The sequence below is a fragment of the Ursus americanus genome, chromosome 5, assembly GCF_024610735.1.
Source record: "Ursus americanus isolate L20-20 chromosome 5, mUrsAme1.1.p, whole genome shotgun sequence".
In the NCBI taxonomy this organism is placed as follows: domain Eukaryota; kingdom Metazoa; phylum Chordata; class Mammalia; order Carnivora; family Ursidae; genus Ursus; species Ursus americanus.
The window spans coordinates 31,101,178-31,114,314 of NC_142131.1; the positions used below are offsets into that span (position 1 = coordinate 31,101,178).

General features: G+C 39.8%; 1 protein-coding gene across 3 annotated transcripts in view; it reads left to right on the forward strand.

The window, feature by feature from the left end:
* CERT1 (ceramide transporter 1) overlaps window positions 1-5,885 on the forward strand; it is a 98,583-nt gene extending 92,698 nt beyond the window's left edge. For all 3 annotated transcript variants that reach the window (XM_087862064.1, XM_045809737.2, XM_045809736.2), the window contains one exon: window positions 2,785-5,885. The gene's annotated coding sequence lies outside the window, so the exon portion shown is untranslated. The remainder of the gene's footprint in view (window positions 1-2,784) is intronic.
* Window positions 5,886-13,137: the final 7,252 nt, after the last annotated feature.

Here is a 13,137-nt window from a genome sequence, read left to right on the forward strand (position 1 = left end):
GATTGGTTCAATATTTTGACTGCCAAATATGCGCTGAACGTCTTTGCAGAAAGAGCTGGAATGTTTAATTTTTTTAATAAAGATTTTATTTATTTATTTGGGAGATGGAGAGAGAGCGTGCAGGAGCAGGGTGGGGCAGGGGCGGGGGTGAGGGAGGAGCAGACTCCCCACTGAGCAGGGAGCCCGATGCAGGACTGGATCCCAGGCTGTGTTAATAACATGGTTCATAGTCTGAAAAGATAAACAGTGAAATTTATCCTTGCCCCTACTCACCCAGTTAAGCCCTCCTTCCAGCCCCAAATCAAAGGGCATAACTGCTGTAACTAGTTTCTTATGTATCTTTCCAGAGAATTTTGTATGCCTAAATAAGCAAATACACATGTATTCATCCACACATACACTTTTTTGTTGTTCTTCAAGAAAACACACTGTTCTGCATCTTGTTTTTGCACTTGCTTTACTGTAAAGGTCTTTACATAATACTATGGGCCTCCCTCATTTTTTTGCGGCTATACAGTATCCCATCGTATGGATGTGCATAATTTATCTAACCAGTCCTTGCTAGACATTGAAGTTGTTTCCAGTTTTTGCTAGACCAGGTTATAATTCTATCCACCTGCAAGTTGATATGTGGGATAAATTACTAGATATGACACTGCCAGCACCTTTAGGGGGTCTGTGCATGTATAATTTAGGTATTGCCCCCTGAGAGGACGTATTAACGTACCGTCTCACCAGCAATAGCGTATCGTAGTGCCTGTTTCCCTGTACCCTCTCATACAATGTATGAAATAGAACTTGGATTGTTCCCACCTTGATAAGTAAAAAATACTCTCTCAGTGTAGTTTTTATTGTATTTCTCTTACTATGAATAGTTTGAACATTTTTTGGTCCATTTGAGAACAATTTGTATAATTCTATAGCTGTGAACTCTCAGTATGTGTTAACGTTTAAATTTTTGATTAGAGATTGCAAAGTATAATTCATAAGCCACAAGTATATATGAACGTCCTCTCATTCTCACCTATATTGAATATTAAATTATTGGCTGAGAAATGTATATTCTTGGGTCACTTTCCTTAGATAAAAGTAATACATTCAGTAATTAAATAATGACTGATATTTTTAACCAATTCTGGTTTCTGATGCTGTTTTTGGTATGCCTTTCTTAAAAAACTAGAAGAAAAACAAAAAAACCTCAAAGGCTAAATTTATTGTTAGATACTAATACAAGAGTTGTTGCAGTGATGTCACAGATACTTACCTTTTCCCAGGAAAAAGCTTACCTAAAAATGTTAAACAGATTCTGGTCTTATCTGAATGGTTCATGTTTTGGGATACAAACTGACCTTCGAGAGACTCTCTCTTCCAGCATAAGTGTGCACTGCATAAATGTGCTATTTTTAGAATATCTTGTACTTTAGAATTGTTATGGCTAGATCTGGACAGGAAATTTGCTGGTTTTGTCTCTGCACTGTTATCTCAAATAAACCAGAAACATGATGCCACATGATGGCGTCAGGCTTGTCACCTGACTTACCTGGATATCTCTCCCCACAGCCTTAAGATGTCGAAAGCATGCTCTTTGCTCTAATCAAGACCAGATGTGCAGCTGTAATCTGCTTTCTCTCTTCTTCACCTCTACCCTGAGCCTTGCTGATAAGCAGGGCAGAAAATATAACTATGTATTAAGCAAAAGAAATCAAAATGCAGTTATAAATAGAACATGCTCTCAACTGTGTTCAAAAAGAAGAATAATTTTCTTAAGCATTTGAAAAATACATGCTAATATTATTAACAGTATTTGCCTCAGAACTGTTGGATTTGGGGCATTGTTTTATTGACTGTATGTCTGTGTGAGTCTGCGTATGTCTGTGTGTGCGCACGCATACCTATGCACACAGGACCTGGAAGGGAGGGGATTGAAATTCAACTCAGAAGAAGGAGGAAACATTGTTTGTGGACGTATGTGAGTGTATGTAAAGAGAGACCTGAAAAGATGTACTGGCCCAAAAGTTAGCTCTAGCCATGAGTCCATTTGAGCTTCTTCCTGACAAAGAACCAACTTCAAACCTTAACACATGGTGAAAAATCTTTGTTTACCTATAGTAATATTTGTTTCATAATGTTTGGAAAGATATATGTATGAAGTAGATCCTAGCATAGAGTGGGGGGTGAGGGGAGAGAGAATCTTAAGCAGACTCCACGCTCACTGCAGAGCCCGATGCAGGGCTTGATCTCATTACCCTGAGATCACGACCAGAACCGAAATTAAAAGTCAGACACTTAACCGACTGAGCCACCCAGGTGCCCCTCATAGTCAGAACTCTTAAACTCACGTGACAATGTCTGAGTATGGTTGTTTAAGATAAGACAGATCTCTTTCCCAGGGCTTAAATAAAACTTGCAAATTCTTGATAAATGGTATTGTATAGCATAATTTGTATTAAAGACTAAGAAGAAGGAAATGCTGGTTTGGGGGGTACAAATCCAGAGACTTCTGGTTGATTCCCTCTTTGCTTATTTATCTATGGTGTATTTCCTTTTTTTCCTGGCTCTCAAAACATTCCTTAGGCTTTCTATTTCTTGCTGATGAGATAAATTTCAAATACGTAAGGTTAATAATTTTATATTTTTAAAGGTGAAAATCTTTAAAGCATAAATTTCTAATAGAGATCTGTGCATTCCATGAATTCAGAGGGTAGGAGAAACCTGTTTGGGTAGTCTTACAGCTGTTAGTAATAATATATTGCTTAATCTTTTTACTTGTTTTCTTTCCTGCAGTGACTGAAGCAAGGCTGTGTGACATTCCATGTTGGAGGAAAAAATAAAAAACAAAATTGAATGCTCTAAGCTGGAACATAGGATCTATAGCCTTGTCTGTGGCCCAACACCCTGGCCTTGTGTACAGAAATGAAGAAATATTGCAATAGCAAAGGTGAACATCTAACACTAGCTGTCTCCTGCTAGATCTCCTCGCTCAGCATATAACTATAAATACATGTAAAATTACATGTATATGGCTATATTTTTATTTGCTTGCTCCTAGAAGAGAAAAAAAATCAACTTTGAATCACAACTAGGAATTGATGCTTTAATTTTTGGAAACTTTTTCAGAATTTTTAATTTACAATGGTCCGGCCTAAGATCCTCATTTGTATCAGGTTTTGTGCACAAAAGAAAAGCACAAAAGTTGAATGCACATGGGGCGTGTGCTTTCTGTGCACCAGATATCTGGATGGGGCTCTTTTTTCAGGCCTGTGGTTAAATCTGTGTTCAGAATTTTTTGACTTTTTTGCTTTGTATAATCATAGAATTCATTGCTGCTGATTTCTATAACGATTCATGTTGTTACGTAAAGTGTCTCTTAATAACTGAGGGCTGTCAATAACCTGTGATTTTGCCTTTTCTATAGTCTTACTCCTATGAAGAACCTTGGTTCTGATGGAGAAAGAGTGAAAAGCTTTATTTTTCCCCCAGGTATCTTTATATTTCTATTGTATTTTTAGTTGTGTACTGTGTGCTGCAGATTTTTTTCAGTTTGTTTACAAACACAATTTGGTAATTCCTCAATTGGTTCTGCCTGCCTCCAAACAGAAACATACAAATCTTGTGGGTATAAACTACTTTCTGGTACAATGGTAAGGATAAAATGAGCTCATGTTTTCTTGAAATTGGTAAGAAGATATACGGTATTTCTTGTTAAGGCAAATCAGGCTGTCTGGGTCTGGCATTTGATTCAGTGTCTCTGGTATTCATTAACAGGCATGTTTGTTAGTTCTTCTAATTTGGGTCCATTTAAAGGCTGTGTTGCAAGATCTGCATCGAAAACGTGAGCAGTGCTCCTGTTTGCCTCTTGCTCAGAATTTTCAGCAGAGCAGTAAAGGATTCCATGTGATTCAAACTGAAATTCTTCCCTTAGTTGCTGTAAGAACTTAAACGTAAAATACCTTCTTTAGTTTTAGGCGTCTGTGAAATACCTTGAAGCATGGAGTTGAGGCAAGGAATGGTACTCACTGAAGTAGAAATGACTGCCCACTTCTAAATCTTCATTGTGTTTATACACAAATGTGCTTACATATGTCAGAGGCATTTTGTAGATGCTTTGCTGACTTGTTCATCTCTGTAGAAACACGAAAATCAGACCCATTTTGTAAAGCGGAAAGTCATGTCACTTGGAACATGTCCTGTATATATTTCATATATGGTGATGGAGTCTTAATGATGAATGCAAGGTGATAATTTAATGATGGGATTAGTCTGGTCACTTAATATGCACAATCCTGGAAGTGAATTACTTGCATCAGATATAGTGGTATTTATTCTGTACAGAGAGAAAAATACATATAAAACATATGCTTATATTACATGCACGCAGATTTCATGCTCCATAAATCTTTTCTATTTTTTAATTTACCTTTCTCTAAATGATGTGCATGGAATATGCCTTATTACACAAAAACGCTGTTCATAATTTGTGTGGAAAAGTGCCTATATGGTGGTAATTCTAGTAAGGCAAATAAGACAAATTATCATATGAGTTTACTACATCACCAGTTAACATTTTATATTGTGATGTTTAAAAAAGAAAAGTTTATACCTCAAATGTGTATTTTATTTTACAATCAGCTGTGGGGTTGGGATGGGATATGGGAGGGTTGGGGGGGAGGTTATTCACCATAGCCACTGATGGGAATCTTCAAAAAAATTCTCCACGCCCACTATAAATGTTTCTCTGTTTGCCATGTCTGGTAACTGTCATGAACACAGACAAGTAACTTTCATAAGCAAATTGAATAGCTTCATTTTACGAAGGTATGGAACACTTACAAAGCAGTGTCTAAATCTAATTACCGTTAGTTGCATTTGCACTAAATGTTAATGATACACTTTTGCAATTCTGTAAATGAAATGATTACACTAAAAATATTTGTATTTAAAAAAGAAGAAAAAGACACGTTTACCTTTAGATAACTGTACAGGTACTTCACTAGAGTTAATCCCATCCAATCAGATTTAGAAATCAGTTGGGGAATACAAAAAAAGTTTTAAAGAGGTCAAAATTTGGAGAGGTACTAGCCATTTTAAACAATATATGGACCCTCTAGGATTATATCTGTATGACTAATTCCTAGGCAGTGTCTGAATGGACATGATGTTTTCCCAAACACAGTGATTTCTTACTTCTCTTCCCCAAGCAGAAACAAAACAAAAAAATTGTCCTTTTACTCCCCTTTCTACTCACTCTTTTGTACTGTGATGGAAACTTGAAAAATATTGGTCATGATGGGTGTGTCCCTGCGTGCCCACTGTACAGGACGAGAGAGCACAGTGTTTCTCTTGGAATTAAGGACTCCTGATTTTGAGGTGGAGGGTGATCACAGCAGCTCTTGGTTTGGGATCGCCACAAAGGCAGCCAGACCAAGGAGGGGATGGCTGGGAGAGAGGTGTAAGAATAGAAAATAAGGGAAAGGAAAACAGGTTTTCCACTTGTTCAGTTTCATCGGCTAATTTATACCCCTGTACAACATCAGTGTCAGCTGCTATTAAGAAAATTTTAGTTGGGCTGAGCTGGTTCTCTTGTGAAATTGTGCTGGTTATCTTTAAGCTTATCAATTGTTTGTCCAATTTAACACTTTCACCAGTATTTAGCCCGAGTTGTACAGACAATGTATTTGGATTACCGTCATTGTTCATCTACAGACTCAAAACATAATCATTTTAAAGTACCTTGGGAGTGTGTAGAGTGTAACTATTCTATAATAGCTTTATGATCCTGATGATGTTTTTAAAAAATAATAAAGTTGGATCTTCCATGTTACAATCACAAAATTAAAACCAGTATTTAAAAGTGGAAAAGTATTAAAATATTATGGACAAATGTACTTGCTTGCTTGTTTTCCTTAACCCCAAGATACTGCCTGCATAATTCTGAGTCATTAAGAGCTTAAAATAACTCGACTTCAGTAGTTTTTAAACTATGAGTTGTAACCCAGTTAAGGATCAAGAAAACAATGTAATTTTTTTTTAAACAAAATAGAACAGAATGGAATAGATCAAGTACATAGCATGTGACTATTTTCATATTTTGTGAATCTTCACATATATATGTACATATATATGCATATATATGTATAAATGTATGCATACACGCACACACACGTGTGTTGTGGAATACAGTGTGAAATGAATTTCTTACTACGGAAGCTGGTCTGAAGTTTTTTTCAAATTGCTAGAAAGTAAAGCCATATGCAGTTGGGTATTTCTTTTTTTCTTTTTAAATTTTTATTTATTAGAGAGAGTATGCACATGAGCAGTTGTGGGGGGGGCAGAGGGAGAAGCAGACTCCCCACTGAGCAAGGAGCCCGACGCGGGACTTGATCCCAGGACCCCGGGATCACGACCCGAGCCGAAGGCAGACTTTATTTATTTATTTTTTTTGTGAATATCATAGCAATTGATTCTCTACTAAACCTTATACAATAGCATCATCCTCAAAGCATATTTATTCCAAGAACCAATACTTAGTGTAGTATACACAAACAATGCTCTTAGCCTAGATATGGTGTTATTTGGGGAGAAAAAGAGAAGAGAAAGATAAAGTTTATATTTTCAGGCAATATATGCAAATTCTCTGAAGTCCTACTAATGACCATATTCGAAGGCAGACTTTAATCAGCTGAGCCACCCAGGCTCCCCTGGGTATTTCTAAAATGAAAGCACGGTACCAGTCGTGCACACTTACAATTCCACTACGTGTACTTAGAAATAAATCATCTCTCATTTATTTATTTAAATAATGTGGCCCACTCCACTTGTTACACTTAGGGAATGCTCTAGAACATTCTAGAGCTTAGGGGTTGCTCTAGAACAACCCCAAGACACGAAGTGTGGATTTGCAGTTCACTCAGGCAGTGGGTTCCTCCATGGGTTATACTGAAAGGCACTGAGCATATTCTATCCTAGTGTTCAAAGATACATGCCATCTTAAAAGACATGACCTAAACATAAGCTGACTGCTTAATCTGGTGGGGTGCTGCAGAGAAAATCTGGCTATTGTGTTGAACTTTTTTTAATGTGATACTTACAAATAGTACGTGGTCCTCATGGCACACTTGTAAGTTTTTAAAGAGTGATTTTAAGTACATGCACTTTTTGCCTTAGGCTGGACCTGAAATATAACCTGCAAATAAGCATAGTTCTAACTAGCTATTTCAGATTGAGTTGGTTTTATGGCATCTTCTAGATTTTGCCATTGTTTGAACTAGATTACAACAGGACTCATTTTGTTAGCATTTGCATTGTTTACCCATTAGAACAAATTTTCTATGAACCTTCCATGTCTGTATACTTTGGATAGCCTTAAATATAAAGTTACTTTTTGGCCTCTTCACTCTCTTCCACAGAATTCAAGAAGTTTAGTACTAGAACATATGTTAACAGTTTCAAGCATACTAAAAGATGTCCAGCCAGGATTTTTTTACCCAGGTTTTATGATCGTTGCCGTGCTGAATGAGGACATCTCCAGTAAGTGTCTGTACCATGCATGCACCATTCCTGCCTTTTAATGAACTTTTTCCCTTACAGTGCTGCGGCTGCTGGTTGGTGGTGGGACCAACTCTATTTTACCATGAGGAATCAGGCCAGGCAGGGTTCCAGGCGCACTGAGAGACTCCAGAGTCTTTTCTTTGCATTAGATTCTGCTGATTTTTACTGCCGTAGGTATTTAATATCTAGAGTACTGGGTTTGTCAGACTAGAAAGACTGACATCCTTTTGGGGATATGGATCTTAACATACTTCATTATTGGTTTCACAAAAATCCCAAATACCTATGTGTCATAAAATCCCACCAGACGTATAAATTTTATGTTAAAGAATAAATTTGACCATCATTAAATGCCTTAACTGCCTTCCTCTCCTCTAGCTCAGAGGGGTAAGACAGGGAACTCTATCAGTAAAAAAACAAACCCACCAACAAGCCCTAGGAGGTTCTTTTATTGAATTTTTCAATCCAAGGATGACCTCCAACATAGCTATCATTGCTTTGTGAACCACCTGCTGCTGCAAAATGACCACTGAGGTAGCAACTAAAGCAAGCTGTAGATCCCCTTCCAGTCCGTTTACTGTGGTGGTTTCACAGCACTCTTCCTTGGGATTGGGAAGCCGAAGTGGGAACGGGGTCCAGCAGAGGGGAATCTGTGTGCAGCAGCTGCATTAGGATACAGTCAACATCCAAGCCATTCTAGCCATGTGTATAGATAGCATTAATTCTCCAGCACTCAAAACAACTCCCGGAGCAAATATTTATTGAGCGTCTACTGCATGCCACACAGTGTCACAGGACTGGAGATAACAATGAACAGAACGTCTGGCCTATGTTGTTTTTGTCATAACCAAGTTTCTTAGGAATGTATCTAAACTAAGAGGAAATAGGCTTTGTAATCAGGAGCATTTGAGTAAGATGTATTGAATGATCTATTTAGCCACAATTAAGATATGCAAAAGTGTTTCTGTTTTTGATTCTTGGTTCTCAGCTGTGTTCTCAAGTTAGGTGGGACATGGGTTGTTGCTGTGTTTTAACAAGTCCACCAACTTCTGTCCATGTTGATAGCACCAAATTGGTAAACTGTTGTCCAATTATTCACTTTATTTTTTTTTAAAGATTTATTCAGTTACGAAAGAGAGAGCACAAGCAGGGAGGAGGGATAGAGAGGGAGCCTGATGTGGGGCTTGATCCCAAGATCCTGAGATCATGACCTGAGCCGAAGGCAGACACCTAACCAACTGAGCCACCCAGGTGCCCCTAATTATTCACTTTAATTTAAAACTATTTAATTTGTGGTTTGTGATTTTTCACTTTTCTTTCCTAAAATCCAGTAGAGTTTGTTATTTCTAAGTGAATTTCTCATCAGGTTCTGAATACCATGTGTTTAAAGGAATGGCTTAGAAGACAGAAGACTTGAGTTTTTCAGGCTCTCTCGAACAGTTTTGATCTTGCCAAGTTGTTTCAATGTCTGAATCTCTTCTGTAGAGGGATACAAAATCACCTACATGACGGGGTTGTTTGGGGAAGAGTGAGATAATATATTTACAGTTTTTTGAAAACTTTAAAGCACTCTGCAAATGTCAGGAATTATTTAGTCCACCACAGACAGACTAGGTATTGTCTTCTGAGCTGAATGACAAGAGGCAAACATTTTGGGGCTTAGGGCCAAACTGTAAGTTACTTGGCCTGTCCACCGTTTTGCCTGCAGGTGTTATGTCCAGTAAGGGAGAAAACAAGGAAGAGAGGCAGAGGCAGTTCATGGGAAAAACCGAAGGCCGTGTGAAATAGTTGGACTTGATTCTTTCTACCAGCACGGAAGGGCTTTTTTGGGAACATCACTGTTTGACACATCTAAGAAAAATCAATGGGGCTTGGTGCCTGGTTTTGTTTGGATGTGGAATTAAGTCGATTGTTAATGTCATTTGTACCTGTAAATAATTCTCATGCCAGCGTCAGAAATGGGGAGGGGAAATAACGAGTTTTTAAAACTGGAGAAATGGAAGTGATAACATTGTGCTTCAAACTGGAATAGGCGGCAGTCACTCCCCTGTGTATACAGTATCAGCTGAATGGGAAAGAGTTCCAAGCCGGAGAATTCACGTAGGGAGTCTCCTCAGTGACGTCTTTGCCTTTCTGTTTACTATCAGTTCTTTCCTCCGCCACTATCAAATTATCCTGTAATACATAATGCCTCTGCTTTTAAATGTTTTACCAGCGCCGTTCTCTCTAGAACAGAGTCCACATCCCCTGACTTCAGTCTGTTATCAAAGCTATCTTGTAAGAGTTTGGCCGCACCTTGTCTGCCTTACCAGCGTGACTCGCCTCGGTCCCCTCTACAAATGCATCACCCCAGTCAGGTGGATTTCCTCCATGTCTGCAGCAATCAGAAGCAAGTTACTTTCTAAGGAACTTCTCTCTCCTCCCTGCAGTCAACATTCAAAACCTACTTCAGGGTTCCAATTTCTGACCTTAATTATCCCAGCCCCTTCAACTCTCCCTCTTCAGTTCAGTGGTGCTTTTCTCCCTCCAGAGTTGGATTCTAGAACTACTGTGACATTGTTGTGTTAGTCTAACAGCTTGCTAATAAGCTAGACTCCAGCTTATCAGCCCCACTGGCTTATAAGCCTCAGAACACAGCCCCACCCCACCCCCAAAATCAGCAGTTTCAATAGAATGTATGTTTGAGGCAGTAAATAAGCAGTGAGAAAGAAGAGATGGATAGGTTGTAGGACAATAAATGGAGCTGAGAGGGGCAGAGGATTTTTAACGTCAACAAAAAGTGTGTATTTGAAAACAAGGGATAAATGGAGGAGGGGGTAAAGCTGCCCAAGAAGGGTATGTCACGTACAAAAGGAGCAAACCCAGGAAGAGGGACGCCACTATCTTCTTTTCCCCTAAGATGTAAACTTTAGGGAGCCATCCCGCTCTCCCAGCCAGGGATGGTAGCAGATGTGCAAGGAATCGCAGAGCCGGTGTGGCAGCCCACAGGGGTGAGCGGCTGCTGACACATCATGAAAAGGGAGACCACTGGCTAGCTTAAGCTGCCGCTGCCCATTCCCCTATGGTGTTCTGCAGAAGCTACTAGGCTGTTCCCTAAACTAAACAGACATGAGATCCATTCCACAACCACTGACAAAATACCTCCTGTTCCCATCACTGGGTAATAGAATGATTGTGTATACAGAAGAGCCTAAATACAGCATTTCATAGACTACGTAGAGCTAGATAAGGCCTTAGAAACCACTAATGCAACTGTCTTGTTTCACAAATAAGGAAAAGAGGAAGAGACATGAAGCAAGTAACTATTCCCACCAGTTAGCAGCAGAGCCACGACTGGAATGGAGGTCTCTGAATTCCCAACTCCCTTCACACTGCCGTCTCTTCCCCTGTGAATGACTACTATTTTTTCTTTGGAATAAGTCCTGATTTTACTTAACTGTGTCAGCCATTCAACAGCATTGAGGACCTTTCAATGTAAGGTACTGTACTAAAGGAACAAGAGAAGGCATGGTCCCATCCCTGTCTTCAAGAGACCTCCATTCAGTCTGGAGGAAAATGTGGGCAAGATTTACCACTAGAATACAGAAAAGATCTCCAGTTTTTATTGGTATATATTTTTTACCATTTTAGTCCTTTGACAATGTACATAATTCAAATTATCAAGAAATACACATTTATTGGAGATAATGTGTCCAAACTTTTTGTGATGGTGGTCAAGGTTTGTTATCTACTGGCCTAGGTAGGCACTGTCCTAAACAAGTTAAAAGGTGGGCTTTCCCCAAGAGCTTTCCATTTACAATTACAATTATCCAGGCTATCCCCGCAAGCCAACTTTCAGCTTTGGCTACTTACCAAGGACTGTAGTGTGGGTGAGAGCATCCAGGTGGCCAAAGGTGAGTGGGCTGCTCCGTAGAGATCTGAGCGTATTTTGCTCTTAGGAGCAATAAAGGTTTAAGAATGAGGTAGAACTCTCACAAGTTATATACACCCTAGATCAGAAAAGACTAAGGCAGGCAGTGCATTAAAACTCGACGGGTTTACTCTAAGAGCCCTGTGAGGCTACAGCCCAAGTCCAGACAGTGAAATGGGCAGGGAGGAAGGGGTTCCTGTGTTTCACCTCCTTTGTGAGCTTCAGGGGCAGGAGAAAGCTGGGAAGGGAGGTGGTTCTATCACAGTATTTAGAGCTAACAGTACTCTGGATTTGCTTGTGTCCAACGCTTCTACCATGCAATCCCAGATAATTTGAAAATGGAGACTGAGAATTGCTTCCTCACCTGTCTCCTATCCCCACCCCATCCACTAAACCCTTTTGACCATTTCAAATTTCAAGTGAGAGGAAAGCAAAGGAGTTCCATAATCAACATAGGGTAGGTGACTACAGCCCTTGTCATTTGATTACTTCCTTGTGCTTTCTTGCTAAGTTTCCTCAACAAAACACATGAGGTACTATTCTGTGTTGGCAGCTGGCACACGGCCCTTCGCCCTTTACGCTCCTGACAACGGCCTTCAGAATTAAGCAACTTGAATGGTCTGTGGAATCAGCTTGTTGCCTGAGTAATCTTGCTCTGGGGCTGCAATCCAGAGAAGTTAAAACTACGAAGAAGTCAAACTTTAGGGCTACAAGGTCAGTGAGGTGAGGCTGGTGAGTAGATAGTGGTAGTTGTAAACCTTTAAAAATAGACTTGTCTGTTTCTTTTCCTTTCCCCCCAACTCTTTATTGGCCCTTTCAGAGAGCGAGCAGGGATCAAGGGGTAGGAGAGTTAGGAGTGAGGGGAATAGGCTGCTAAAACTGAAAACGTAGAGACTTTATTGTTTGGGTGGGGGAGGTGTCACCAAGTCCAAACACCACACTTCCTAGTAGGTTAGTTGTTGTATTAACTGTATTAGTCGATCTCCAGGCTCAATGCTAATTAAGTCTTATTAACCAGTACTCGGCCCCTCTGTGGGTGTTTTCCAACTGCGTGCTTCTGATTAAACAATTTTCTAATACCCTCGTTCGCAGGAATGCCAGGCACCTCCTACTGAAATCCACATGGTTAGCGCAGCTACAGCATTCACGTAACTGCTCACTTCCTGGCCCCAGCCCAGACCAAGGGAACCAAAACCCTGGGGACGGAAGCCCAGCAGTCTGTGTTCTGACAGGTCCTCGGGTGTGTGTGCTGCACACTCAAGTAGGAGAACCGCTGGATTAGCCCACTCTTGAGTTCTACCTCCTCAATCCAGCTGTTAGCACAAGGCTCTTCTGTTGGCCTTAGGGAGCCGCCGCTTGAACACTTCTCACCTCCTGACATACGCGTGCCCAGGCCGCCGTCAGTGGCTCTCAACTAGCTTGGGAGCAAAAGAAAAAAAGGGGGGGGGGGTGTTCCATGTACATCACAATGAAAAAGTAATCTGTTAGAATTGTAAACCAAATTACTTGCAATCCTCTCAGCTTCCATTGTAGAGGTTATTTGTTAATTATTTTTGCTAACTGGGTAAAGTTAATTATTAATAAATTCAAGTCTTATCCATAGCAGATAGTTTTTGAAAAACATCAGTCTTTAAAAAAAATTCTATAATGAATTTACTGCTCTTATTTCAACCTTATGT